General features: G+C 37.1%; 1 protein-coding gene across 3 annotated transcripts in view; it reads left to right on the top strand.

The window, feature by feature from the left end:
• LOC106882558 (uncharacterized) overlaps window positions 1-5,852 on the top strand; it is a 214,413-nt gene that overhangs the window by 185,008 nt on the left and 23,553 nt on the right. The gene's annotated exons all lie outside the window — the stretch shown is intronic.

The raw sequence follows: 5,852 nt of genomic DNA, 5'->3' as shown, positions 1-5,852 counted from the left end.
ATATATATATATATATATACTCGTGGTGCATCCATATATTTATGGATGGATGGATGCGTGCATAGTGGTGAATGTCCGCTAATCGATGGTGATTCAATTGTTCCCACAACTGAAATTGCTGCTCCTGAATTACCGAATATAAGGTTGAGTTACCCCGCATTACTCCTAACATAATTCTCAGGCAGAATCAGCATGACACAGCATGTGACTAGGTTGTGGTAGTGAGTCGCGGGACTGTCTCATCCCTTCGACGAATGAGGGTTCAGCAAAACATAGCTGTACAGAGTTCTTAGTTCAAGTCTGTTGAAACCCGCCATCACTTACGGCCGCCATTGCACAGGGTCAAAGTTAAAAACCTCAGGCAGAATCCTTTACCTGTCTTCGCCGCTTCTCTCCCAATCCATACGAAGAATGTTTGATGGTAATATCATTATAGTGGGCATGGTTTGTGCAAAGCCAGTCCCAATCTCTCGCCCTTAAAATTGTATTGGGCTGATGCACAAGCGCTACGAGCCCAGGATGCAGGATTTGTATGGAGTTTCCTTTCTCTTATGAGCGGCTAAAGTGCTGAAGGGTATAATTCTCCCTAGTGTGTGACATTGGTGTGCGACATTCTTCCGGAGGCAATTCTGTGATATGATAATTAACCCATAGCCACAAGCCTGAGCAGGTGTTACTAATCTGGCTTAGAGTAGACCTAGGAACTATAGCGGCTAAAAGGTGGTTCTACATTTCTCAAAACTCTGGAATTCCCGAAGCAGGTCTCCTCTATTGAATGCAGTTTAAAGTCATATACAAAAGTAACTTAGCGGTTCGGCAAAAGAGATCCAATAGGATAAGTACCAGGCTTAACTAAGAAATATATTGGTGTCAACTTATTCGGCTAAAAAGTGTTTCATGGCGGTGCTCCAGTATGACCGCAGTCAAATGACTGCAACAAGTAAAAAAGAATAGTATGGAATTCAAACTTAACTGCCAAAAAAGAAATTTGAGAATTTCTAATAAGTAGGTTAGAGAGAGAGATTCATCAAGACTATTTTAATGAAGATCTGAATGTAATTCAAACAGTCAATGGATGATAGCCTTGATGATTCAAGCACAGCTTCATGTTTAGTGAGTCATTTAAGGAAGCAATAGAGAAACAAGCACGCGCACAAACAAACAAAAGTTCCGAAATGAATAACCAAAATAAGAAGAGTGCACAAGAATCTAGTGTATACTCTCTCTGACAGTGTCATGATATTGGCACTTCCGTGGTTGTTTGCCAAGAATAACATCTTAGCTGCATTCTGTTATAATTAATACTGTCACTCTGTCAGTCTGCAGTAGTTTGTCAAAGTGTTGAATTTTGGTAAGAAATTCTTTCTTTCTTTCTTTCTTTTTTTTTCATTTTGTTTCTCTCAGTATCTTGTAAGGTTTCGAGAATGGTTCTGGTTTGAGATGTATAATTAATAGGTAAAACAGAACATTAGGACACTCACAAACGCACGCACGCACACTCACACACACACACACACACACACACACATACGCACGCACGCACGCGCGCACACAAACACACACACACACACACACACACACACACACACACACACACACACACACCGTATCTCTTCTCTCTCTCTCATACACATACGCATACACGCACTCGCACAGACTCACGGTCTTCCTACTCGTGTGGATGATGTCTGTTGGTGAAAAGTACAGAAATCTTGAAAGGGTCGGATCGTCTGTATTGGAGAATATTGCTGGAAATAACTACAAATAGTAGTAATTGTTGTTAATACACTCCAGGTCAGACCTGATAAAGTAGACCTCTATAATTCGTGGCAGTTTTACCATAACCATCTCATCCTTTCTCTTCAAATATCAGGGACTACATTGTCAAATGCGCATTTCCTTTCTTAAGACAGTATGGAGTGTGACTTCAAGTAGATTTGGATGATACTTCGTAAAATTGTTAAGAAAACCATCCAGCTTGTCACGATGTTTCCAGACAATATAGTTAAAACATAAAAATCGAAAGTCGACCAGATATTACTTTTAGAGGCTCTAGTCACTAGACAATGTCTGACAATCGTGATGACAATAATAACCACTGTGGCGATTATTATTATCATTATTATGGTAGTGATAATGACGACAGCGATATAGATGATGATAATTGTTATGATGGTTTCGGCGACAATACTTTCTATAGATTTCTTATGACGAGATCCCGTTGCTGAATGACACAGGAGAGTAACACTCCAGTAGATTTAACTTTACGGAAATCGAAAGAGAGATGTGTGCTATTGGAGACGATTAATGACTGTCTCCATAATTTCTGGAAAGTTGGGAGAACGATCGGACAGTTGTTGGCTGGTTCAACTGAACGATAGATCTCCTTTGGAATGGGATACACAGTAGCATTGTAGCATTATGTTTCTGTGTTTCCAAAGATGAAGATATATCCACGGAGGAAGATAGAAGGAAAGAGAGAATAGAGAGAGAAAGAGAGAGAGGGAGAGATTGAAGAGTTTTGTGAACATACAAATTAGCACCGATAGTTATGATTTGTTGCGCCCTGAGGTACTTCCACACCTGCTGTATGTGAGCATGGTGGAGAGCCAACAGGGGACGATGATAAACGACGATGATGATGAACTACAGGACTTAAATGATTAGAGATTGTAGATAAACTAACTACCCATTATTCATTTCTCATTAAATGGAGGTGTAAAATGGCTGAGTGTTTCACAGAGAAACAATACGTTTTAAAACAGGATTTTGAGTCTCAGGTGCAATCCATCAAACGAGCTTCTGCATTGTTTTCGGCTACCAATTTTCATTAACAAGGATAGGGTCGACTCGAAACTATTACAAAGGTCGTTTGTACATATTCTACGTAGTGGGATTGAAACCGGATCTCATGGTCGCGAAGCAAACCTTTCAGGTACCCAAACCATGCTTTTGTATATCGACACAATTTGCTCAATTATCCAATGGGTTTCTATAGTTTTCTCCTACTTAGTTTCATTCACAAGGCGTGGATCTATTTGAGACTATGGTAGAGGACACTTATACAATATTCCCCGAATTGGGATCGGACCTGAGACTTCATGATTGCGGAGCAAACCTTTTTAGCCACTCAGCAATACTGCACCCCGAAGTTTCAGTTGGAAGGAATTCTTGAAATGTCAAATGTCATAATATCTTACTAGTATCAATTCTTATAGACCTGCTCTGATTTAAATTATTGCAATATGATCATCAGTATCTTTCACACTGCAACAAATATAATATAATATATCCTATAGTTTATAATACATGCTTATACACTCTACTATTAGACGTGCAAAACATATATGGCTGGTAGAATAGCATTTATTTTAATTTCCTTCGAATGTTTTTTTGTATTTGGCTCTCACGAGACAACAAAACTCCTTCGATTGCCTTATTCTTTTGTTGTTCAGCATGAAATTCGATTAAATATCGCTTGGAATTGACTCATCCACTTGTTATAACATAAACTAGAATTTAGAACTAATTGAACATATTTTCATGTGGTTCCGTAGTATGCTAAATAATTTTAAAATGTAATCGTTCTTGTTTAACTCTCGCTTAACTATCACTAAGCAGACATATCAACAGTGGCCATTATCTATTTTATTCAGACACAGTGTAACTGGGGTATCGAAGTCTAATATGTCATTTATTTTGTTTTTAAAACAAAACAAGTGTGGGTTGAAGAGGATTTAGCAGGTCGAACAACTACGTAGATACTCCTTTTTGGCTTGTAGCGTGACAGTCAGGATATGGGAAATCCAGTTTGTTGCCAGTGGTTACAGCGAGTATGACGGAAGTCAACTCACCGAGGGAAAATAATTACGATCTCCTTCAAAAAAAATTGCGTTCTAATGAACTGAAACTGAATTTCAAAGTCTATAGCAGCTAGTACAGTGTTTCTCGAAGTGATCGGTACCGCCCCTTTAGGACAGTCGAAAATTTTATATGGGTACTGGGGACAAAGGAACAATATAGGACGATAGATTACCCTGATTTCCCAAAACTATTTTCAGTTTTTATTTCATGTGCTAAGTAGGGCGGTAAGGTGGCAGGATCGTAAACAGAACGCATAAAATGGTTTGCAACCTTTCTGTCGGCACTTTACGTTCCAGCGAGGTCGACTTTGCTTTTAATGCTTTCATGGTCGATAAAACAAGTGCTCGTTGAGAACTGAGGTCAATGTAATCGACAAGCCCCCTCTTTTAAAACTGCTGGCCTTGTGCCAAAATTTAAATTTTGCAAAATAATCTGGTAATATTAACGGTTAAAATGCTTGATAGTGAATATCATATTAGTGAAATAACCGAGGTGCAAGCAAGAGTTTAATGGCGATCAACCTGTCGCCAGCAATCTGCTGTGAACTTCCCACGTTTCAGAGGCTGAACTGGTGAATGTAGTCAATATTTCTGAGCAGAGCTCTCGTTATCTTAGTCAAAGAGTGACTGGCAACGTTTCTATCTATGAAATATATAACATGAAATACATATAAACGAGAACAGAATTGTATAAGAGCTTCTAACTTTCATTAGCAGTAATGTGTTTCATTGGAACTGAACTAAATTTTGTAAGAAATCTGTTACATGTTCTTTCAATGTAAAGGTATTATTAGAATGAGGAAGAACTGAAACTTGAAACAAGCTGCGACAAGTAAATCGCTCTCTTTACATATTTTAGAGTTCATATACAAGCATACATGTACATCATATATGTATCACCATATCGATTAGGAAATTGCATGTTGTTATACACTGCCAGTCACAATGCGCTTTCACGTACTGTTATAACTTTCGAATGATGCCACACCGCTGTATATACCAGGTCATATGAATACGTACATACCTATATACACATATATACATAAATACATGTATACAAGTGTACATACATACACACACATACACATATGTAAATATATGCACATACATACGTATATATACGTGTGCATGAATATAATATATATATATATATATATATATATATATATATATATATATATATGTATGTATATTCAACTTACACGCACATACATATATGTACATATATTTTACACACACACACACACACACACACACACACACACACACACACACACATTATATTCATATGCGTGCGTGTGTTAAATACATTGGTTTAATTTATTTGTGATTTATTGGTGTTTGTGACAATTTTCTTCTTGCAATTTCTCGTAAGGACAGCTAAACAAATTATGTGTTTGCTTATTCAACATATAACATGAAAATGTTGCATACATTGTTGCTAAGCTTTATGTTATGTGTTATGTAGATACAGATGATAAAAATGTTTGTTTTTAACTTAATGTATTTTACTGTAGTCCATTGCGGTAACAATTTGAGCAGAACTTTTTACAGTCTTACTTTTAAATATGTATATTTTTGTTTAGTGTCTGATAAAAGATAATTAAAAAAAAGAAGCTCAACTGATTCTAGACTCTTCTTACCTTCCAGCTATAATCAGGCCTTTTATAACTAGACCAAGTCTATAACTAGCATTCGTTTGTGAAAAAGGATGCATCAATGAATAAACATAGATTTTTTTTTTATGAATTTCCACATGTGAATATGTGTACGTTTGAAAATTCGTGTCCATGAACGTGAAAATTATATTTACAAATATTTCTCTGCCTTTGTTAGATGCATGTAGATGCTTGTGAATATAACGACAAACTCTATCTATCTATCTATCTATCTATCTATCTATCTATCTATCTATCTATCTACCTGTCTGTCTGTCTGTCTGTCTGTCTGTCTGTCTGTCTGTCTGTCTGCCTGTCTGCCTGCTGTCGG

Source organism: Octopus bimaculoides, chromosome 6, assembly GCF_001194135.2.
Source record: "Octopus bimaculoides isolate UCB-OBI-ISO-001 chromosome 6, ASM119413v2, whole genome shotgun sequence".
NCBI classification, from domain to species: domain Eukaryota; kingdom Metazoa; phylum Mollusca; class Cephalopoda; order Octopoda; family Octopodidae; genus Octopus; species Octopus bimaculoides.
The sequence above is the reverse complement of the archived record's forward strand: the minus strand, read 5'-3'. Positions and strand labels throughout refer to the sequence as shown.